The sequence below is a fragment of the Cetorhinus maximus genome, chromosome 10 (assembly GCF_964194155.1).
Source record: "Cetorhinus maximus chromosome 10, sCetMax3.hap1.1, whole genome shotgun sequence".
Lineage (NCBI taxonomy): Eukaryota > Metazoa > Chordata > Chondrichthyes > Lamniformes > Cetorhinidae > Cetorhinus > Cetorhinus maximus.
The window spans coordinates 140,860,489-140,885,634 of NC_135888.1; positions in this window are offsets into that span (position 1 = coordinate 140,860,489).

Sequence of the window (25,146 nt, forward strand, 5' to 3'; positions counted from 1 at the left end):
TAAAGGGTATGGTCTACTTCTGCTTCTATTTCTTATTTTTTTTATTTCTGATTACTAGCTAAAATCAGCATATTATTTTCGCTAAAAGGACATTAGCCGATCGGTTTTTACAAATATCTCTCAGCCTCATGGTCATTTTTAACGATACCAACTTTTTATCTCCATAGTTTTTGTTAAACTAAATTTCAATTCTCAGGCTGCCCCTGTGAGATTTGGATTATGTTCTAGTTTAGTCCTGGCTTCTGAGCTGCTAGTAACATAGCCATTATGCTTCCATACCTAATGGGTTGATTATGTGTATTCAGTCCAATTCAAACTTCAGGGAGGAGGAGTGGGGAGATATGTTCCCAATTCTTGGTGAAATTGTAACTGTGAGTGGATAACCCACTTGCAGTTTCACTAAATATTGTCAAAAGAGGAATACACTCCCCTTAATGACTCTGAATCAAACAAGATAAAGGTCCTAAAGTTGCAAGAGTCACTACAGGCATTTTTATTAGCCAAGTAGAAGAGTTTCTTGCGTTTTGTAGGGCCATCACACCCATTGCAGGGCAGAACTTTCATCCACTGACACCACACCCATGACTACATTTGAATGCCCAAGTCAGGGTGCTTACATAAACTGGGAAAACACTTGCACTTGGCTGGGAGAAAGAAAGCAGCAGAGAGAGAGAGCTGGGAGTTTACAGGGAAAATCTAAAAGTGATGTCACAGGGCTCCCATAGTTGATAAGTATAGGCCTTTCCAGACTTGGCACAGAGGAGAGTTTGATAGAATTAGAGTAGGCAATAGTAAGTCATTAGATGGGGGTCAGAATAAAGGGGAAAGTTAAAAACAGCCTAAATCAGGATTAATGTACATGAATGTGAATGCAGGGAATGAGATTAATAAGATTGGTGAACTACAGGAACAGGCTGACAAATGGAATTAAGATATTATGGCTATAACACTGGCCTGGCTCAAGGAAGGGCAGGGCTGGGCGTTAAATATTCCTGGATACAAGGTGTTTCGAAAGGAAAGAATAAAAAGGGGGGAGTGGCAACATTGATTAATGATGACATTACAGTACTGGGGAGAGAGGGTGTTCCAGAGGGGTCAAAGACAAGAGGTAAGGAATGAAAAAGGTGCAATAACATTGATCAGTGTAGTGTGTAGACCTAGACTAATGGAAGGGATGTAGAGAAACAAATTTGCAAAGAAATTACAGGGAGGTGCAGGAATTATAGAATAATTATAATGTGGGACCTCACTTATAAAGGGACAAGGGTTGATGAGTTCCTGGAATGTGTTCCAGATAATTTCCTGCAGCAATATGTTTCTGATCCAACAAGAGGGCAGGAACTGTTAGACCGGGTTCTGGGGATTGAGTTGGCCAAAGTGGGTCAAATATCAGAGAGAGAACATTTAGGGGACAGTGACCATTGTATCATAAGGTTTAGGTTGGCCTTGGAGAAGGACAAGGAGCAATCCAGAGCAGGGAGAATTAATTGGGGGAAAGCCAACTTTGATGGGATGAGAACGCATCTGAGTCGAGTGAGTTGGAATCAAATGTTGGCAGAAAAGATGGTGGCTGAACAATGGGCCACCTTCAAAGAAAAAGTATTGCAGATAATGTTTAGATATATTCCCTTGAAGGAGAAAGGTAGGACGAATAAATTCAGAGCACCCTGGATGACGAGAGAGAGTTGAAGATGCAAAGGAAGAAGTTCATGTATGACAGATGCCAGGTAGAAAACATAATGGAGAATCAGGCTGAATATAGAAGGACCAGAGGGCAAGTGAAAAAACTAATAATAAAAGCAAGGAGAGAGCAGGACAAGATGCTGGCAGTGAATATAAAAGGGAATCCCAAGGTCTTCTATAAGCATATATATAATAAAAGGGGAGTAAAAGAAAGAGTAGTGCCAATTAAGGATAAAAAGGGGACTTGCACATGGAGGCAGGAGAAATAGCGGAGATATTAAACATGTACTTTGCATCTGTCTTTACAAAGAAAGAAGATGCTACTCAGGCTGAGGAGAGAGAGGAGGTAACTGGTACACTAGGAGAATTTACAATTAAGAAGGAGGAGGTGTTAAAAATGCTATCTTTGCTTAAAATAGTTAAGGTACCAGGACCAGATGAGATGCATCCAAGGGAACTGAGAGAAGTGAGAGTAGAAATTACAGAGGCACTAGTGATAATCTTTCAGTCTTCCTTAGGCACAGGGATGGTAACAGAGGATTGGAGAACTGCGAATGGTACACCCTTGTTCAAAAAGGGGTGCAAGGATAAAGCTGGCAACTACAGACCAGTCAGTTTAACTTCACTGGGAGGGAAGCTTCTGAAAACTATAATTCAGGGCAAGATCAATAGTCACTTAAAAAACTGCAGGATAATTAAGGAAAGCCAGCATGGATTCATTAAGGCAAAGTCATGTTTAACTAACTCGCTGGAGTTTTGTGAGGAGCTAACAGAGAAGGTTGATAAGAGCAATGCTGTTGATGTGGTGTATATTGATTTTCAAAAGGCATTTGATACAGTGCCACACAACAGACTTGTAAGAAAAATTCTAGCTCATGGAATAAAAAGGAAAGTAGGCATTTCGATAAGAAATTGGCTGAGTGACAGAAAACAGAGAGGAGCAATAAATGGTTGTTTTTAAGATTGGAGGAAGCTTTGTAGTGGAGTTCCCCAGGGGTCAGTCTTGGGACCCTTGCTCTTCCTGATATATATTAATGACCTAGACTGTGGTGTTCAAGCATGATTTCAAAATTTGCAGATGTTACGAAGATTGAAAACGTTATCAACTATGATGAGGAGAAACTTGAACTTCAAAAGGGCTTAGACATGTTAGTGGATTGGGCAGACAAGTGTCAGATGAAGTTCAATGCAGAGAAGTGTGAGGTGATTAATTTGAGAAGGAAGAATGTGGTAAGGCAGTATAAAATAAAGGGAGAGCCTCTAAAGAAAGTGTAGGAACAGAGGGCCCTCGGTCTATAAGTACATAATTCATTGAAGATGACAGGGCAGGTTGAGAGAGCAGTTAATAAAGCATATAGTATCTTAGGCTTTATTAATAGCGGCACTGAGTACAAGAGTAATAAGATCATGTTGAACTTGTGAGGCACTATTTGGGCCTCATCTAGAGTGCTGCATCCAGTTCTGGGCTCCATACTTGAGGAAGGATGTGAAGGCTTTGGAGAGAGTACAGAGGAGATTCACAAGAATTATTCCAGGGATAAAGAACCATAGCTATGAGGAAAGATCGGAGAGATTGGGATTATTTCCATCGGAGAAAAGAAGACTGAGAGGAGATTTGATAGAGGTATTCAAGATCCAGAGAGATATGGACAGGGTAAATAGTGAGAAACTGTTCCCTCTCAAGAGAACATCAAGAACTAGAGGGCACAGATTCAAAATAATTGGCTAAAGGAGTAAAAGTGATGGAAGGAAATTTTTTTTCACCCAGCTTGGACTCTGGAACAAACTTCCTGAGAGGATGGTGGAGGCAGGTTTGACCGAGATATTCAAAAGGGAAATGGATTGCTCCCTGAAAAGAGAGAATGTGCAAGATTATGGGGATAAAGCAGGGGAATGGGACTAGGCAGAATGCTTTTTCAGGGAGCCAGTGCAGACTCGATGGGCTGAATGGTCTCTCTCTGCACTGTAAAGTTTCTGTGATTTCTGTGCTAAAATACCTGATGAAATTAGAACGGCTGAGGCATGAATGAACTGGCCTGTCAAAATGACCCAAATAGTTTTCTAGCCTTGTGTCCAATAAACTGATTTCCCCTCAGCCGTCAAGCGACCCTTGTGCCCATGTTGCCATTGGCGTGAATGGTGAAATGCGCCCACCTCATTAGTCTGGAAATTTCAGTGGATGGGAAAAAGGATTTGGGGGTTGGCATCAGGTTCACCCCAATATCAACCCCCTGCCTGTCTCAAATGCAACATTCTGATGCAAGGAATGTTGAGCAAATTCTGCTCGGATTTCTGTGCATTCCCATTGCATTGTTTTTTTGCTGCAGTTACTTTGTTTATTTGTACCATACAAAATATATTCCAGCTATGGATTCCAATCACGAGGAGTTATTTGCAGGAAATAGGATTCCTACTAGTAAAAAGCAAATTAAATAAAAACTGACTCGGGCAAAGAATGCAGCACATATTAATTGTGTCTGCTGACGGTATTTCCGTCACTGCTGTAACTGTAGCCTAAGGGTAAAGTCACACAAATAACAGGCAGAGTGAAAAGTGCAACAGGAAAGTCACAACACAAATAAAGTCCTGGAGTCTTACAGCAACACTAGCATCAAGGGTGAACTATGCCACGCAAAACTATGGCTTCAAAGTATCAAGAATTACCTAGTTAAATTAAGCTGATAAAGTGACTGTGGGATTCTTTAATTTCCTGTTCGATACAGCATCTCCTCTACTCTGCAGCTTCACTACACACACTATGCAAGTGATAATACCAAAATAATTCCTTGATTTTTATTCTCTACAATAGTGAAAAGATTTCTTCTGGATAAAACAACATCTCTTTTTCATATGCTAATGGAAGATTATGTACTCGAGTGAATATGCAATTTCCTTCCTCAAACATGATTCAATCATTATGTTCTACAAGCTGTATCACAACTTCCTTATTCCTGTAGTTTTCTTTAACAGTGATCTAGTCCGATACTACTACTCAGCAAAACAATGAACTTTAATCAAAGTAAGTATGTTAGAGTTCATGTACTATGTGGTGATTGGGAACATGATGCAGGATTTTTATTGCTCTAAAGGTTTATATGATACTATACACCGTGAGGCAGCAGCTTCATGATTTCATGGACATTTTACGATACAGTATGTGAGCAGTTTGAGATGCGACGCATGGTGTGTGTCGTGTGCTTGGGTGGAATAAATGACTTTAGATTTACTGTGTCCAGAGCTCTCCCTCGTTGGGTTACTCCTCATTTCATATGTGGCTCCGTTGTTGAATTAATTGAGGGAAAATCTGGCTTTGAGCGATATTTAAGATGGATGACATTGGATAAGCCACATTACACATCTCTGCCAATTAATGGAAGGGAATGGAAAGGGAAACACAGGAGGATGTATAATAGGAAGCTGATCCAACATCAGCTGATGACAATATCACTCAAAGTCAAAGTCACCCCTAATTGTAGAGATTGACTGTAATGACTAGTCAACCACTCTATTGTCATTTTATGATGTGACTATCAGGGTGGAAGAGGGTGAATTAGATGGGCCTGGCTTTTTTGTGGTCTAACAATTCATGTGTTCTTAGCCACTTGAGAGTATGTTATAGTCTCAAGTACACTCATAATCAATTGATTGCATTTCAGACTCCCAAATTCCTGAGGCCATGCTCCACCATAATAAGGAGGAGAGGCTGCCAGATGCCTGTGCCACACACCCTCATCCAGGTCTGGAGGTCAGAGTGATTTGCATCTTGGGAATGGGCACCCATGAGATTCCTGGTGTGACTGGGGCATCTGTCCTGGGTAAGGGATTTGGGGGTCTAGGAATTTCAGGGTAGTAACCTCCGTCAAAATATCAAAAGAAATTGAAAAATATGAAGTCTCCACCTTGCAAACTGTTAGAAAACTAGTGAGGTTACAGATTCATTAGAATCTGGTCTTGGTGTATAAATATGCCTCCAGTAGCAGGCACAGAGGGGAAGGCAGGAGATGCAAATGAGTGTGAAAAGAATCTGGTGGACATTTCTGGCAAATTGAACCATGGCATCAGTCCTGCTCTCTCATACTGCATTCTCCTAATTTCTAATGCTGGTTTAATTCTCATGGACAGGGCAATTAGCTCTCCAAAGTGAAGCATTCATTCACCTGGGGACTCTTTTCTCACATTAGTCATTGTCCTTGTGAAGCCAAAGGAGTAGGAGAAAGTTTCCATATGGGTGCGTTTCTGCACTAGCTACAAGGCATCATCTGCTTCAATGTGAATCCAAAGTTGCTGCTCAATGGTCCAAACTATTCACTATTTGGTATTTTAGGGCATCTTAATTGTCTTGTTTTTCCAAAAAACTTTGTATCATGTAACAAGAAGAGAGAGGTCATTCTCTCACCTCCCACCCTCCGCAAACTTGTACTCATAAAACTTTGTTACCTCTATCTGAACTCATAGCAGCCCTGTGCTCACTGACTTACATTGGCTCCTGGTTACGCAATGCCTCGATTTTAAAAATTTTGCACCTCCATGGCTTCATTGCTTCTAGCCTTTTCTGTAACTTCCCTCAGCCCTATCAGCTCTTGAGGATTCTGCACTCCTCCAATTCTGGCCACTTACACATCCACGAGTTTGTTTGCTGTCCCACTGGCGGCTGTGCCTTCAGCCACCTCAGCCCTCGGCTTTGGAATTCTCTCCATGAACCTCTCTACCCCTTTCTCCTCCTTCACGTTACTCCTTTGAAGCAAAGTTCGATCACCTGTCCTGATATTTCCTATTGTCTTGATGTCAAGTTTTGTTTGATGATGCTCCTGTGAAGCACTTAGCGATGTTTTACTGAATTAAAGGCACTATATAAATTCAAGTTGTTGTTGTTGTTGTAGTTGAGGCAAGCTAATCTATGAAGTGAGGATCAGAATGACATTGAAGGTAGAAGGAGTTAAACTTAACTTTAAAGATTGATGGATGTGTTGCTGAAAAAAGAGACAGGTTGGAGATTTTCACTTGGTGCATTCTTCATGGCAACGCTTCTACCAATCAGAGTCCGCTTTCCAACCAATCAGCGCCCTCTTCTCATGCAGTGTAATGATGTTGCTTCCCCTGGCATTGCTATTCTTGTGATTGTCCTGATGAGTGCAAGGTGAAAAACTTCATCATGTCTCTTTTTTCAGCAATACTCAAGTTCTGTACTAGCAAACGACGAGTAGCTGAATGTGGTGTGATGAACAATACAGTGCCAGATGTATTGAACAAGGCAGAGTTGACACACACAAAGATGACACAGATCTTCACTGAATTGCTAGCTTTCTTTCGTTAGGGTGAAAGGGTTTAAATTAGAGCCCCTAACCAACATCTGAGTGCTTAATCTAGGCCGACACTCCAGTGCAACTTTGAGAGCTAGGAAATGTTGCATTGTTAGAGATGCTGTTTTTCAGATTAAATATTAAACCAAGCTCCTTTCTAGCTGTCCTAGTGGAATTCAGTGAGAAGCTAGAAGGGTTAATATTTGAACTAATCGGATCTAATGGAGTGAAGGGTCCTGTTCATCTGAACTGATCTTTTGTTGTGCCCTCTTCATGATGTTTTTCAAAAATTGCAAAATTGTAAATATTTGTTCAGTAGGCACTCTATAAATGAAGAAACAAATTATACAGCAAGTTGTTGTGACCTGGAATGCATTGCAGGAAAGGGTGGTGGAAGCAGATTCATTAATAACTTATGAAAGGTAATTGGATAAATACTTCAAAAGGTAGAATTTGCAGGACCATATGGAAAGAGTAGGTGAGAGGGATTAATTGACTAACTCAATCAAAAAAAAACTTTCATATGCATGATGGGCTGAATGGCTTCCTTCTGCGATGTGAGATTCTAAGTTTCTATGTGATGTCCCAAAATTTTTTACATTGAAAAATAAATGAAAGAATTGGGACCCAGTAGCATAGGCAACTCATGAAGGCTGCAGGTGGTCAGATCAAACGACCATAAGAAATAGAGTAGGCCATTCAGCCCATCGAGCCTGCTCTGCCATTCAATAAGATCATGGCTGATCTGATTGTGGCCTTAACTCCCCTTTCCTGCCTGTCCCTCGTAACCCTTAACCCTCTCTGTAGAACAAAAATCTGTCTAACTCAGCCATGAATATATTCAATGACCTAACAGTTCATTGTCCTACAGGTTTGACGTTCTTGTATGGATGAAAGCAGGGGCTGCAGGGTGAATGAGCAATCTGACCGTGGCACCATGGTACAGGAAGCCATTCAAGTGAGGGAATTGTCAGGGGAATAGACATATTACTCTGCAGCCAACAGCGAGAATCCAAAAGGCTGTGTTGCCTGTCTGGTGACAGGATTCGGGGTATCTGCTCAGGGCTGGAGAAGAACTTACACTGGGAGGGGAGGATCCAGTAGTCATGGTCCACGCAGGTGCCAATTCTTTCCTAGTTCTACCTACCTAGGTAGAACTGTGAAAGAGATTCTGCTGAAGGAGTATGGGCAGCTAAAGGCTAAATTAAAAAAACAGAACCTCAAGGGTAATAATCTCTGCATTGTTACCTGAGCCACGAGCAAATTGGCATAGGGTAAATAAAATTAGATGAATGCGTGGCTCATAGATTGATGTGGGAGAAAAATATTATGATTCCTGAGGTATTGGCACCAGTATTGGGGAAAGTAGGTGCTGTATCATTGGGACAGTTTTCACCTGAACCTGTGCTAGGACCAGTGTTCTGGTGAGTTGTATAACTAGGGCATAGAGAGAGTTTTAAACTAAATAGTGGGGTGAGAGATCAAGTTTGGGGAGATTTCTATAAATTAAATAATGAAGATTTATTGGAGTTCTTTGAAGAATGTGCTGTGGAGAAAGGGGAACCAGTAGATGTACTGTACTTAGATTTACAGAAGGCATTTTATAAGGTGCCACCTCAAAGGTTATTGTAGAAAATAAAAGCTCATGGTATAGGGGGAAACATAGTAGCAAGGATAGAAAATTGGCTAGCTAAAAGCAAAAAGTGAGTAGGCATAAATGGGTCATTTCCTGGTCCGCAGGTTTAACGAGTGCGGTGCCACAGGGATCAGTGCTGAGGCCCTAACTTTTTACAATTTATATAAATGACTTGGATGAAGGGGTGAAAGGTATTGTGGCTAAATTTGCTGATGATACAAAGATAGGTAGGAAAGTAAGTTGTGAAGAGGACATACGAAGGCTACAAAGGAATATAGATAGGTTAAGCAAGTGAGCAAAGATCTGGATAATGTGGGAATATGTGAAATTGTCCATTTTGACAGGAAGAATAAAAAACAACATCTTATCTAATTTGTGAGAGATTGCAGAGTTCTGAGATGCAGAGGGTCTGGGTATATTAACACATGAATTACAAAAGGTTAATATGCAGGTACAGCGAGTAATTAGGAAAGCTAATATAATGTTATCATTTATTGTGAGGGGAATTGAATACAAAAGCAGAGAGGTTAAGTTTCAGTTATTAAGGGCATTGGTGAGGCCACATGTGAAATATTGTGTACAGTATTGGTCTCCTTACTTAAATAAGGATGTAAATGAATTGAAAGCAGTTCAGAGAAGATTTACCAGACTAATATCTGGAATGCGTGAGTTGTCTTATGAGGAAAGGTTAGACAGGCTAAGCTTGCATCCAATGGAGTTCTGAAGACTAAGATGCAACTTGATTGAAACATTTAAGATCCTGAGGTATCTTGACAGGGTGGATGTGGAGAGGATGTTTCCTCTTGTGTGAGAATCTAGAACTAAAGGTTACAGTTTAAAAATAATGGATGGCCCATTTAAGACAGAAAAGAGGAGAATTTTTTTCTCTCAGTGAGTCATGGGTCTTTGGAACTCTTCCTCTAAAGGTGGTGAAAACAGAATCTTTGAATATTTTTAATGCAGAGGTAGATAGATTCTTGATTAGCAAGGGTGTGATGGGTGGGAATGTGGAGTTGAGATTAGAATCAGATAAGCCATGATCTTATTGATTAGCAAAGCAGGCTCGAGGGGCCGAGTGGCCTACCCCTCCTAATTTGTATGTTTGTAAGGAAAGGTAAGAGATCAAGGTAGCAATGAGGGAAATAGTGATCAGAATGTGATGGGAAGACACAGAGTGTACAAACCTAAGAGTGCAGCAGTAGATAGGGCTAGAGATCACAAAAATAGTAATAAGACAGAACTAAAGGCTCTGTATTTCAATGCACTTAGCATTCATAACAAAACAGATGAATTAACAGCACAAAACTAAATAAATATCTATGATCTGATAACGATTACAGAGACATGGCTACAAAATTGCAAAGACTCGGATCTAAATATTCATGGGTGCATGACATTTAGGAAAGACAGGAAGCTAGGTAAAGGTGGAGGGGTAGCTCTGTTAATTAAGGATGACATTGGTACAATAGAGAGAGATGACCTTAGTTCTGGAGATCAGGATGTAGAATCAGATTGGGTAGAGATAAGTAATACTAAAGATAAGACATCACTTGTAGGAGTGGTCAATAAGCCCTTTTACAGCAACCATACTGTAGGATGGGGTATACAGGAAGAAATAATAGGGGCTTGTGAGAAAGGTATGGCGATAATCAAAGGTGATTTTAATCTACATATAGATTGGATGAATTAGATTGGCAAGGGTAGCCTGGATGATGAGCTCATAGAATGTTTTCAGGACAGCTTCAAAGAGCAGTTCTAGAGCCAACCAGGGAGCAGCTATACTAGTTCTGGTAATGTGCAATGAGACAGGATTAATTGATGACCTCATAGTAAAGGCACCCCTAGGTAGCAATGATCATCACACAATTGAATTTCTCATTTAATTTGAGGGAGAGAAGAACGGGTCTAAGACTAGTGTTTCAAACTTAAATGGTGCTATCATGAGGGCTTGAAGACAGAGCTGGCTAAAGTAAACTGGGAAACTAGGTTAAAGGATAAGTCAATAGAGATACAATGACAGACATTTAAGGAGATATTTCAGGATACTCAGAAAATACACATTCCGGTAAGAAAAAAAGATTGAAAGGAAAGGATTCATGATCCATGGCTAACTAAGGAAGTTAAGGCTAGTGTCAAACTGAAAGAAAAAGTGTATAATTGCACAAAGATGAGTGGCAGGTCAGAAGATAGGACAACAAAAAATGATAAAAAGATTAGAAAGGAGGGAGAAATTAAAGTACAGGGGAAAGCTAGCTAGAAATGTAAAAACAGATAGTGAGAGTTTTGCCCTGTTTTTAAAAAGGAAAAGAATAAGTAAAGTAAGTGTTGGTCATCTAGAGAATGAGCCTGGGGAAGTACTAATGGAAAATAAGGAATAAAGCAGATGAATGGAACAGGCATTTTGCACCTGTCTTCACTGTAGAGGATACACATAACATCCCAGAAATAATTGTGAATCAGAATGTGAAAGGGAGAGAGGAACTTAAAACAATTGAAAATCACCAGGGAAAGGGTACTGAGAAAATTATAAGAACTAAAATCTGACAAGTCCCCTGGCCCTGGTGGACTTCATTCTAGGGCGTTAAAAGAAGTGGATGCTGAGATAATAGATGCATTGGTTTTAATTTTCCAAAATTCCCTAGGGGAGGAATCATCCCAGATTTGCAGCAAGTGCAGTCGCAGGTGGGAAAAAGGACATTTTACCTGTTGGCCTCAATGGCGGGTTTTGCACCATATCATTCCAATCCTGCCCCATTAATCATGCATTCCCAGGAAATACGCTGTTTCACTGGTGGTCGGCCTCTGATTCGCCTGCCACGCTGTCACCTTGCTGCTTCCTCACGCCGGGAGCCATATTTAAAGTGCAGCCGCGGGCACACCTCTCAGCGCTTCCAGCCAGAACTGCTGCACGGGAGACATGGTCCCGAAAGGCAAGAAGACTACAGCCACCTAATTCAGTGATGTGTCCCTGGAACGCCTTTTGGACACTGTGCAGCCCACCGCGATATCCTGCTCTGGGTGAAGGCCAGAAAGCAAGGCCACCAATCCAGCATGGGAGGCGGAGACAGCGGTGGTCAGCGCCAATATCCTACAAAAGAGGACAGCCACCCAGTACAGAAAGAGGATGAATGATCTCCTCCTTTCCTCCAGGGTCAGTCACTCTTCTCATCACTCTCAACTCACACACTCCCAAACCCATCACACATCCACAGGGATCTCACACCTCAAGGGGCAACACCACTAACTCTCACACACACCCTCACATCTCCATCAGGCTCATATCCTCTCGAGCTCACGTCCTCATCCTGTCCATGGCTCCGCTCACCACACAAACATTCCACTCAGTGCCATGTGTCCTGTTCACACTCTCTCCATCTGTTTTCATGCAGGACAAACTGGTTCACAGCAGCAGGGAGAGGTCCCAGATTGGGGGTGGAGTGGCCCACATTGGGCCCCTCACTCATTTTGAGGAGCGTGCCATCGCGCTGACTGGTGAGGACGTGGACCGTGCCTGCGGTGACGGTGAGGTCGGTGGTGAACACCCACGTGAGGATCCTGCACCACATCATCCCTCTCTCAACGCAATGGTGAGAGCTCTCTCTCCTGCTTTTGACTCTGCTGCCATGCAATAATTACCTCTACTTTGGTTCACAGGGAGCTCTGCCAAGTGACCAACACCCTCAGCCAGCCAATCCCTCAGCTCCATCCACGTCCTCACCTCCAGCCAAGAGGACACCTCCTCCATTGAAGAGCTGGAAATAAGCAGCCTGGAAGATCCATCACAGTGCTTACCCACACCCTGCACCAGCGCAGAGACACACACCTCAGTGGGACTTAGTTCTAGAGCAGACTCGGGTTCACAATCTGGTGGTCACCGCATGGACATGTGTCCGCAGCAGGAGGAGGCAGGTTCAGCTGAGTTCCCCGACACTCGGAGGACTGCTAGGGAAGAGGTATCGGTGAGGTCCGAGTCAGATGATGAGCCTCTGGATTCAGCCTCCCCACTCATTGTGGAGAGTTAGCAGAAGGTGAGAGAACATCACACAGAGCTGTTGGCAGCCCTTAACAGAGTGGCATGCAAGCCAGATGAGTGCATCCCCCTGCTCTCTGATGAAGTGGTGCCCACACGTACACATGGGGAGGATGGCAGATGCCATGGAGACCCTGGTCCGACAAAATGCAGAGATGCATGCAGACCTGCACTCTATTAAGGTAGCCCTGGGTGAGTCCCTGCAGTGGTAACACGAGAGGGAAACAGGGCACCTCAACGTACCCCAAGGGTAGTCCTTTCTCCACCCTTACTCCTTCCTCCCCCGGGAATCCTTCTCCCCCACATCCCCCTTGCAAACTCCTTCCAGCCCCTGGACCCCTTCCTCCCACCAGACTCCTTCCTCCCCATGAAGTCCTGCCACTCTCCAAACTCCTTTCTCCACCCAAAGTCCTTCCCCCCTCAGAACTCCTTCCCTTACACATTCCTCCCCCTTACACCTACCTCGCCAGTTGCCACATTCTCCACCATTACACCTTCCTCTCCCACACTACCTCCCCTGCCCCCAACCTTAACCCCCGACACCATCATTCCCACCCTCCCAACTTCACCCACCCCGTACACTTTCCTCTCCCACTCACAGCTGCATATTCCACTCCCCACCTAGACAATCACCCATAGTAGCCCATGGCCAAGACACTGATGTCCTGAATCAGACCCTCAACAGAGACTTTCCACATTCCATGAGCTGCTTCGTGCTGGAGCCGTATCCACCAGAATCCACCCAGCATGTGACACACGTGTTCCTCCAGGTTCCGGTTGCTGTCGGGTTCCAGCATCTTCTCCTCCTTGGATATCTGTGATATGAGCAAGGCCCTGGTGGTAAGTCTCGACATCTGCATGTCACACTTGTCAAGATGTGTTCTGCGCTGGTGTGTTTTCCTACTGACATGGGTGCTAAATTTGATGCGGGGGATGATTCCGGTGAGCAGGGCTTATAATGACATGCAGATGTATTAAAATGAAGTTCCCAACATCTGACAGTGGGAAAGGTGACCCGCCATTGACCGGCGGAGCGGGTGACCGCAAACTTGTTTCACGGCATCGTGAAACCGATTTTTGGCCTTCCCGGCATATTTTCTGCTCACATCTGTCATGATGCCAGATGCCAATGGGCAGGGAAGGTTCCCCCCTTAGATTCCAGAAAAGTCCTGCTGAGTTCGAAAATAGCAAATGTGACTCCTCTATTTAAGGAAGGAGGGAGACAGAGAGCAGGAAACTATAGGCCAGTTAGTCTAAGATCTGTCATAGGGAAGACGCTGGAATCTCTTGTTAAGGAGGTTTTATCAGGACACATAATGTTTCTTAATGCATTCAGACAGAGTCAACATGGTTTTGTGAAAGGGAAATCATGTCTGACTAATTTATTAGAATCACAGAATCACACAGTTCAGAAGAGGCCCTTCGGCCCATCGAGCCTGCACCAACCCATGAGAAACACCTAACCTACCTACCTAACCCCATCTACCAGCACTTGGCCCATAGCCTTGAATGTTATGACGTGCCAAGTACTCAAGAGTTATTTGAAGAAATAAAAAGCAACATAGATAAAGGGGAACCGGTGAATATATGATACTTAGATTTCCAGAAGGTATTCGACAAGGTGCCACATCAAAGAATAACATGCAAAATAAGAGCTCATGGTGTAGGGAGTTACATATTTGCATGGAAACAATATTGGTGAGCTAATAGGAAGCAAAGAGCAGGCATAAATGGATCATTTTCAGGTTGGCAGGATGTAATTATTGAGGAAGATCAATTATTTACAATCTTTATAAATGACTTGGATGAAGGGACCAAATGCATGGTAACTAAATTTGCTAATGATACAAAAATAGGTAGGAAAGTAAGTTGTGAAGAGGATATAAGGAGTCTACAAAGGGATATAGATAGGCTAAGGTAGTGAGCAAAAATTTGCTGCTGCTATTGCGTGTCAGTGTGGAGGGAGTGAATGTTTAAGGATGGGGTGCCAATCAAGTGGGCTTCTTTGCCCTGGATGGTGTCAAGCTTCTTGAGTGTTGTGGGGGCTGCACTCATCCAGGCAAGTGGGAGTAGTCCAACACTCTTGACTTGTATCTTGTAGATGGTGGACAAGCTTTGGGGAGTCAGGGGATGAGTTATTCATTGCACGACTCCTAGCATCTGACCTGCTTTTGTAGCCACAGTATTTATATTCCCATTCAATTTCTGGTCAATGGTAACCCCGGGATGTTGATAGTGGGGGATTCAGTGATGGTAATGCCATTGAACGTCAAGGAGTGATGGTTAGATTCTCTCTTGTTGGAGGTGGTCATTGCCTGGCACTTGTGTGGTGCAAATGTTACTTGCCATTTGTCAGCCGAAGCCTGGATATTGTCCAGGTCTTGCTGCATTTGGACGTGGGCTGTTTTAGTGTCTGGGGAGTTGCGAATGGTGCTGAACATTGTGCAATCATCAGTGAACATCCCCACTTCTGACCTTATGATGCAAGGCCACAATCAGATCAGCCATGATCTCACTGAAAAGAGGAGGAGGCTTGAGGGGCTGAATGGCCTATTCTTGCTCCCAATTCATATGCTCGTATATACCTGTGTTTGTATGACCCTGCATCCACTGGTCTCTTGGGAAGAGAGTTCCAATCACTAATAACCATCTGAGAGAATAAATTCCTCCTCACATCCATCTTAAATGTGAGAACCTTAATTTTTATTCCTTGCCTTCCAGTTCTAGATTACCCCATGAGGGGAAATATCCTCCGAGCATCTACCCTGTCAAACTCCCTCAGAATCTTATATACTTCAATAAGATCGCCTCTCACGCTGCTAAGTTCCTGTGAGTATCGACCCAACCTACCCGACCGCTTCTCCCTCGAGGTCCAATCCCTCTACACCTCCATCCCCCACCAGGATGGTCTGAGGGCTCTCCGCTTCTTCCTCGAACAGAGGCCCGAACAATCCCCATCCACCACTACTCTTCTCCGTCTGGCTGAACTTGTTCTCATACTGAACAATTTCTCCTTTAACTCCTCTCACTTCCTCCAAATAAAAGGTGTGGCTATGGGTACCCGCATGGGCCCCAGTTATGCCTGTCTCTTTATGGGGTATGTGGAACATTCCTTGTTTCAGTCCTACTCCGGCCCCCTCCTACAACTCTTTCTCCGGTACATTGATGGCTGCTTAGGTGCTGCTTCATACTCTCGTCTGGACCTGGAAAAATGTATCAATTTTGCTTCCAATTTCCACCCCTCCATCATTTTCACATGGTTCATCTCTGACACTTCCCTTCCCTTCCTTGACCTCTCTGCCTCAATTTCTGGTGATAGACTGTCCACCAATATTCATTACAAGCCCTCCGACTCCCACAGCTACCTCGACTACAGCTCCTCACACCCCGCTTCCTGTAAGGACTCCATCCCATTCTCTTAGTTCCTTCGCCTCCGTTGCATCTGTTCTGATGATGCCACATTCAAAAACAGTTCTTCTGACATGTCTTCCTTCTTCCTTAACCGAGGTTTTCCACCCATGGTGGTTGACAGGGCCCTCAACCGTGTCTGGCCCATCTCCCGTGCATCCGTCCTCACACCTTCCTCCCCCTCCCAGAAACATGATAGGGTCCCCCTTGTCCTCACTTATCACCCCATCAGCCTCCGCATTCAAAGGATCATTCTCCGCCATTTCCGCCAACTCCAGCTTGATGCCACTACCAAACACACCTTCCCTTTACTCCCCTGTCGGCAATCCGCAGGGATCATTCCCTCCGTGACACCCTGATCCATTCCTCCATCACCCCCTACACCTCAACCCCCTCCCACGGCACCTTCCCATGCAACTGCAGAAGGTGCAACACCTGCCCCTTTGCTTCCCCCCTCCTCACCGTCCAAGGGCCCAAACACTCCTTTCAAGTGAAGCAGCATTTCACTTGCACTTCCCTCAATTTAGTCTACTGCATTCGCTGCTCCCAATGCGGTTTCTTCTACATTGGAGAGACCAAACGCAGACTGAGTGACCGCTTTGCGGAACACCTTCAGTCTGTCCGCAAGCATGACCCAGACCTCCATGTCGGTTGCCACTTCAACACACCACCCTGCTCTCATGCCCACATGTCTGTCCTTGGCCTGCTGCAATGTCCCAGTGAAGCTCAACGCAAACTGGAGGAACAGCACCTCATCTTCCGACTAGGCACTTTACAGCCTTCCGGACTGAATATTGAGTTCAACAACTTAGATCATGAACTCGCTCCTCCATTCCCAACCCCCTTTCTGATCCCCCTTTTTCCAATAATTTAAATATATTTTTCTTTTCCCACCTATTTCCATTATTTTTAAATTTATTTCCATCCATTGTTTTATCTCTACACTTTAGCCTATTTTGATCCCTTCCCTCCACTAGGGCTATCTGTACCTTGCTTGTCCTGCTTTCTACCCTTAATCAGCACATTCCCTAGATAATATCACCACCTTCAACACCTCTTTGTTCTTTTGTCTATGATATCTTTTGGTTATCTCCACCTATCACTGGCCCTCTATCCAGCTCTACCTGTCCCATTCCCCATTTAAACCAGCTTATATTTCACCTCTTTTCTATATTTCCTCAGTTCTGATGAAGAGTCATTCAGACTCGAAATGTTAACTGTGCTCCTCTCCGCAGATGCTGTCAGACCTGCTGAGCTTTTCCAGCTATTTTTGTTTTTGCTTCTGCCCGACCTCTTCTCAGGAGAGAACCCCTTCATCTAGGGATCAGCCGAGTGAACCTTCTCCGAACTTCTTTCAGTCTATCCTTCCTTATGTAAGGAGATCAAATCTGTATACAGTACTCTAGGTGTCATCTCATCAAAACCCTATAAATTTGCAGCAAGACTTTTATACTCCATCCACCTTCTAATAAAGGCTAATGTTCCATTTGCCTTCCTAATTACTTGCTGTAACTGCATGCTAACTTTCTGCGAATCCTGAGGGGGAATTGAAGGTAGATTAGAAAATAGTAATTATAGGTTCGCAAGTTTGGTTTTGTAAAGCTTGAAGCTTGAAGAATGGAGAAAAAGATTGAGGGTTGTAAAGATGTTCAGAGTCCTGGGAAAAGAATGAATTCAAGTAGGCGATAGCGTGATCAGCCTTGAGGCTCAGTTTTCTGGTTGATCGAGGGAAAGAAAGCGAGCTGTCTGCCTAAAGTTATTATTCTGAGGCCCATTTGATAATTGAGGCTTAATTTACATTTCATTGCCAAGTTGCCCGCGTCTATCGAGTGGTGATGTGCAGCTTGTGCTTATGGAGGTTTGCCTCTCATTTAAAGGGTGAAATCAGAGAAAACTGGTGCTGCTACTTGGATGTTCTGGCAAGCAAACATGTCAAACGAGCATAAAAATAGAAACAGGAGTAGGTCCCACAATGCCCCACCTAGCTATTCCAACATTCAATAAGATTCCAATATCCCTGGACTCTCTTAGAGCCCAAAATTCTATCCATCTCAGTCTTGAATATACTCAGGAGTGAACATCCACAACCCTCTGGGGTAGAGAATTCCAAAGATTCACAATCCTCTGAGTGGAAAACATCTCATCTTGGTCCAAACTAGCTGAGACATGACCCCTAGTTGTGGACTCTCCATCCATGAGGAACGTTTCCTGGATTTTCACCGAGTTGTGATGACTCGGGAGCCCTTTCAAAATGGTGGGTGGTCCACGATTCCAGGGTTCTGATACCCATTCCCATTTCCAGCAATTTCCAGCACAGGATAACATACGAACATACGGATTAGGAACAGGAGTAGGTCACCCAGCCCCTTGAACCTGCTCCATCATTCAATGAGATCATGGCTGATCTGATCTGCCTACCTGCGATAAACTTTCATCCCTCATACAAAAGCAAAATACTGCGAATGCTGGGAATCTGAAACAAAAACAGAAAGCGCTGGAAAAACTCAGCAGGTCTAGCAGCACCTGTGGGGAGAGAAATAGAGTTAATGTTTCCAGTCCATATGACCCTTCTTCAGAGCCTTTACCTTTCATCCCTTGTTAACCAAGAATCTATCTAGCTCTGCCTTAAAAATATTCAAAGACTCTGCTTCCACCATCTTTTGAGGCAGAGAGTTCCAAAGACTCACCACTGTCTAAAAAAAAGTTCTTCATCTCTGTCTTAAATGAGCAACCCCTTATTTTTGAACAGTGACCCTTAGTTCTAGATTCTCCCACAAAAGGAAACATCATCTCCATATCCAACCAGTCAAGACCCCTCACGATCTTAAAGGTTTCAATTAAGTCGCTTTTTAGGCTTCTAAATTTCAGTGGATACAAGCCTAACCTGTCCAGCTACTCCTTATAGGACAACCCACCTATTCCTGGTATTGGTTTAGTAAACCTTCTCTGAACTGCTTCTAATGCATTTACATCTTTTTTTTAAATAAGGAGACTAGTGCTGTACACAATACTCCAGATGTGGTCTCACCAATGCCCTGTGCAACTGAAGCATAACCTCCCTACTTTTGTAATCAATTCCCCTCACAATAAATGATAACATTCCTAATTTTTCTTTCCTAATTACCTCCTGTACCTGCATACTAACCTTTTGTGATTCATGCACTAGGACACCCAGATCCCTCTGAATCTCAGAGCTCCTCAATCTCTCACCATTTAGATAATACATCTCTTTTTTATTCTTCCTGCTAAAATGAACAATTTCACATCTGCCCACATTATACTCCAAAGGGTGCGGGCTGTTAGCCCACAGGCAATATTCCCAGCCTTGCGAGCTGCATTGCAGTGGGTGGGCAGTTTAAATCTCTCCGCAATTTTATGGGGCCCCGTCCATAAGAATATGTGGTTCACGGCTTCTCAGAGGAGGTGTGAACCACAGGGAACCCCAGTCCCAAAAGGGGATCCCCAAAAAAAAAAGAAACATCCCGCTGCTCCTGGAATTCCTTCAGTGACAAGCTTTGAAATAAAATTAAAAAAAATGTTCCTTCAGTTTCAATAGTTAAATGCTGCATTCTATGTTGGATGTGCTTTAACGCAATGATTGATTATAGGGCTCTATCCTGCAAAGGTAATTTCAACATTACTTTGACCACCATAGTCTAAGTGTTGAGATGCATTAAAATACTTTTCCTATTGGGAAGGTTACTCTTTGGCATTCAGAACTGAACAAAATACTGCCTGGGATCTCTAGTGGAATAATTTGAAAAGATTTAAATGCCCAGAATACTGTTAAAATGGAAATATAAAACTTTCAGCAGCTTTCACTTAAAGGCTGGACTGCTTTATTTAATAGGACATCTGGGGCATCAAAGATAAAGAGGCCGCCTGTTTTTTCAGGTTCAACAGAGTCCATTGGAGCTGACATGAAAGAGGAGTTGAGGCCTGGGGCATATCATCCATAATCTTATTGAATGGCGGGGCAGGCTTGAGGGGCCCGGATGGCCTATTCTTGCTCCTATTTCTTATGTTCTTATTGTTTACATTTCCCAGGGGTGTTATTATTACCAAGTTCATTATGCATGCGTGGCTGAGTTTCAAAAGCTCCAGAACCACTTATCTCAGCAGGGGCTGATTTTGTATTTTGAATGACAGTTTCAAGAGGTTATTAAAGGATTATTTCCCATTGCTGTGGTTGCTGACACCCAACCCCTCAAGCCACTGTCCTACTCAGAAGTCGCTCATGGCAGGAGACTCCCAGGAGGACAACAGAAATGGTTCGGGGAAGCCCACAAAGCATTCCTGAAGGGATCAAATATTCCTGTCAACTCGATTCCCATTTGTGATGGACCAAAACTAAGAAGGTTTCTTCTGGAAGGCTCCCGAACACAATGACAGAATTTAACGGGAGCACACAGAGGCAAAATCCTGGCATTGGAGGGAGCGTATAAACTTCCAAACACCTCATCTTTCCAGCCTTCCAAGCACCATCAGCACCGCATGTGACAGAGCCAGCAGATCATGTATTGGACTTACCAGCACTCTCAGAACCCCATGGACCGGAGTGGAAACAAATCATCCTTGATCACAAGGGACTGCCTAAGAAGGAGGAAATAGATGAGGGGATTTACATATTTCGAATGAGGTTTATAAGTGAGTCTTTTTTCAGTATGCAGTGTGATTGGGTGAGAGGTCAACTTGTTAGATTTTTAGAAGTTTATTTTCTTTTCATTCCTGTTTTAAAGACGTGGCATCTGAGGTCGGCCCATATGAATACTGGGTGAGAAGCTCTGGAGGATACACGAGGGGCATGGCAGTGGCAAAGGGGTCTGAGGAACCATGAAGGGGCATGGGGGCTGCGGCATGGAGGGATCATTGGGAATATGAAGGGGAATGGAGGTGGCATCGGAATATGCGGGTACCTGGAAGGGGCAAGGAGGCATAGGGGAAGCATGGAGGGGGCATGGGTGTTATGGGGGGGCTTTTAGGGTGGATGGGATGGTGAGGGTTCGAGGGCCTGACATTTATCATCAAAACTGGTGGACGTTCCAGTAAACAGAGATGTGCATTCTAACCTGCTCACCTGGCCATCCACCAACCTCTGGTACTGCCTTAGAACCACCTCCAAAGGCAGTGGGCCGGACTCCGGACTGCTCCCGTGTAGTTAAGTGGGGTGCTATGTACCTTTAAGAGAATGCAGTTAGTTGACCATGTGACTATATTGACCAATTGCTACACAGTACGGGCTTCTTGGGTAACTGGAAGTCTAGAGCTGGAGGTGATTGAAGAAGCACACATGGTTTTAGCGCTCTGTTCTTAGTTCCAATAAACCACCAGTGTTTGTTCAGTCAATCGGTCTCTCTGCCTATATTGTTTCAAGCACCAAATAATGTGTTAACATTAAGGGCGCAGCTAATGCTCGCTGGACAAAGCGAACCTGATAACCAAAAACATAAAACTGGCGACGGGGATAAACCGGGTCTACTGACGGCAATCAAGGAAGCCGCAGTAAGTCAGCTACGTTACTTTGCCACTAACTTGTTTCGCCACTACCCTGTATGAAAACGCAGTCTCCTTAGTCATCGAGTACGCCGCGGTTTGGGCATCTTGAACCATTTGACCCCATTTCCGATGTCTGGTCTCATTACGTGGAACGCCTAGCGTTCACCTTTACCGCTAACGACACTGTGGGGGTGAACAAGAAGAGGGAGATTCTTTTGTCCGCATGCGGGAGCAAAACGTACGGGCTGATCCACAGTCTCTCGTCACCAAACACCCCTGGTATGAAGACTTTCGACAAGTTAGTGAATATTGTAAAAAACCACCTGATGACAAGGCCCTCAGTCATTATGCAGCATTTTAAATTCAATTCAAGGAATAGGCTTCCAGGAGAGACAATCACTGGCTATGTAACTGCTTTAAAGGAATTAATGGAATATTGTGAGTTCAGAACTTAATTAATGACATGTTGAGAGACATGTTGATATGCGGAATCCGGGACAATATTATTCAAAAGCGATTGCTATCTGAAACTAATCTAACTTCAGTAAGGCATTAGAATTGGCAACAGCCATGAAGAGGATGTTAGAGACTTGGAGGCAATAAAAGACACACAAAATGGCGCCGTCCATCTTGTCGGGCGGGAAGGGCCGGTGACAATAGGCGCAAAAACGTCAGACTCCACAGAAAGACAGGGAACGCCCCCTATGTACAGATGATATAGGACCACAGTGAAAACCCAAGATATTAATGAGAGAAATGCATCCAGGCAGTTTGCCGGCGATCGACAGTTCAGGAATATCGAATGCTTATTCTGCCACCACAATGGTCACATAATGTGCGGCACCGTCAAGATCGGCTGAGACAACATTTTAAAAATAAAGAAAGAAATCACGAAATCTGTCTCGTTGAAGAACCAGAGGAAGCAGAATCTGACATCTATTCATTACACAATCTGAAAGTGGGCAGAACTGAGCCAATCCAGATCGTCATTAGAGTCAATGAACAACCCATCAAGATGGAGATCGATACTGGGGCATCAATGTCTGTCACAGGAGAACATACGTCCAGACACTTGACTAAAGGAGTCCATCCTTTTAAGTTTGGAACAATTGGACAATAAATTAAAAACATACACGGGCGAAGATGTAAGAGTGAAAGGGATATGTCAAGTGCTAGCGCAATATAAAGATCAGGCCGCAATTTTAAACCCTTATAGCAGTAGCTGGGGTGGGCCCCTGTTTAATTGGCTGTAACTGGCTCAAAAAGATTAAATTGCAATGGGCCGAGATTTTTCAAATCAGAATGAGAAACTTACAGGAATTGGTACAAAAGTACCCTTCCATTTTCAGTGACGAGCTAGGAAGGATTCGTGGGCTACAAGCAAAGTCCACGTAGACCCTAACGCAACCCCTAGATTTATCAGAGCCAGACTAATCCCTTATACTCTACAGGATAAGGTCGAAACTGAGATAAATAGGCTGGAAAAGTTGGGTATCTTACAACCGGTGCAATTTTCCAAGTGGCCGGCACCGATAGTACCTGTACTGAAGCCAGACCAAAGTGTTCACTTATGCAGTGACCATAAGTTAACTGTAAACAGAGCGGCCAAACTCGATAGATACCCGATACTGAAGATTGATGAATTATATTTCAAATTGGCAGGGGGCATCACACATTCCAAACTCGACATGAGCCACACCTACCAGCAGGTAGAGTTGGAAGAAGGCTCTAGAGAATTCTTAACCATGGATACACATCGAGGATTGTATCAATATACTCGACCACTCTTTGGGGTCTCATCGGCGTCTGCTATTTTGCAACGTACCATGGAAAATCTGCCCCATGTCGTTGTTTATCTGGATGATGTCTTAGTCACTGGATGAACTGATGAAGAACACTGAGCTAATTCGGATGGGGTGCTGAAAGGCTTCTCACAAGAGGGGGTAGGCTTGAATCGAGAAAAATGTATTTTCCAAGCCAAAGAGGTAGTTTACTTGGGCCCTAAGGTCGACGGGCAGGGCCTGCATCCCGTGGAAGAAAATGTCAAGGCCATTCACGAGGCACCTGCACCAAGACACACAACAGAACTAAAGACTTTCTCAGGCATGATAAACTACCATGGGAGATTCCTCCCAAATCTATCAACCGTACTGGCTCCGTCATACGCATTGCTTAAGAAAAACCATGAATGGATTTGGCAAGTTCCGCACCAGGAGGCGTTTCTGAAGGTAAAGGTAATTGTTAAGATCATCGGCCCTACTGGTCCATTTTGACCCAAAGAAAGAATTGATTTTAACTTGTGACACATCCCCTTATGGAGTAGGGGCTGTACTTTCACATCGGATGGCGGATGGCTCAGAACGACCCATTGGTTATACATCCCGCACACTCAGTGCTGCAGAGCGACGATATTCTCACATTGAGAAGAAGGGCTTATCTGTTGTGTTTAGTATTTGGAAATTACACCAATACCTCTATGGTCACCATTTTCACATTATATCCAACCACAAGCCTCTGCTGGGATTATTTGGAGAGGATAAGGCGATAGCCCCCATCACATCTGCTCACAGCCAGAGGTGGGCACTGATACTGGCTGCTTACGAATACAGTTTTATTCACCGATCGGGATGCTGAGCTGCCTCTCCCTGCCAGGTAACAATGCGAATGTTCCAATTTCCCAGGAACTTGCCCCAGTAATAAATCTTTTGGATTCCTCCCCTGTCCAGGCCAAACAAATCCGAGTGTGGACAAGCCGAGATCCACTTTTATCTCACGTCCAGGAGCAGGTCTTGAGTGGATGGTCAGGAGAGCCAAAGTCTGATGACTTTCAATTGCAGATATGAGCTCACCTACCAGGCTGGCAAATTGCTCTGGGGACAAGGGTTATTGTGCCCCTGAGAGGACAAAGGACATTACTGGCCGAATTACTTAGTGCTCACCCTGGCATTAGCAGGGTGAAGATGCTCGCGCGCAGCTACTTGTGGTGGCCAGGGATGGATGTGGATATCGAAACCCTAGTTAAAAGTTGACTTCAATGCCAGCAGGTACAAAAGCTACTCCCCTTAGCTCCATTGCACCCCTGTGCATGGCCAGCGCGGTCATGGGTGTGCCTCCATGTCTACAACGTGGGGCCCTTCTTGGGCACGATGTTCCTTTTACTAATAGACGCCCACTCCAAGTGGATGGATGTCTATGAAGTCCGGTCACCCACATCTGCTGCCACCATAGACCGTTTGCAACAGAGCTTTACAGCGCACGGGTTACCAGAGGTGCTCGTGTCAGATAACGGGACTGCATTTACCAACGGGGAGTTCCACAGGTTTACAACCCTCAACAGAATAACTCATATCAAACCCTCACCTTACCACCCCGCCTCTAATGGTTTGGCTGAGCAGATGGTCCAAACTTTTCAGTCCTGGATGAAAAAGCTGGACAGGGATTCCATCAGCACCAGATTGTCATGGTTCCTGTTCCCTTTCAGGACAACGCCTCACACGACCATTGGTATTGTCCCCACTGAATTACTAATGAAGAGATGTCTCCACACCCGTCTAAATCTTATCATGCCGAATTTAGCGGGGAGGGTGGAGAGA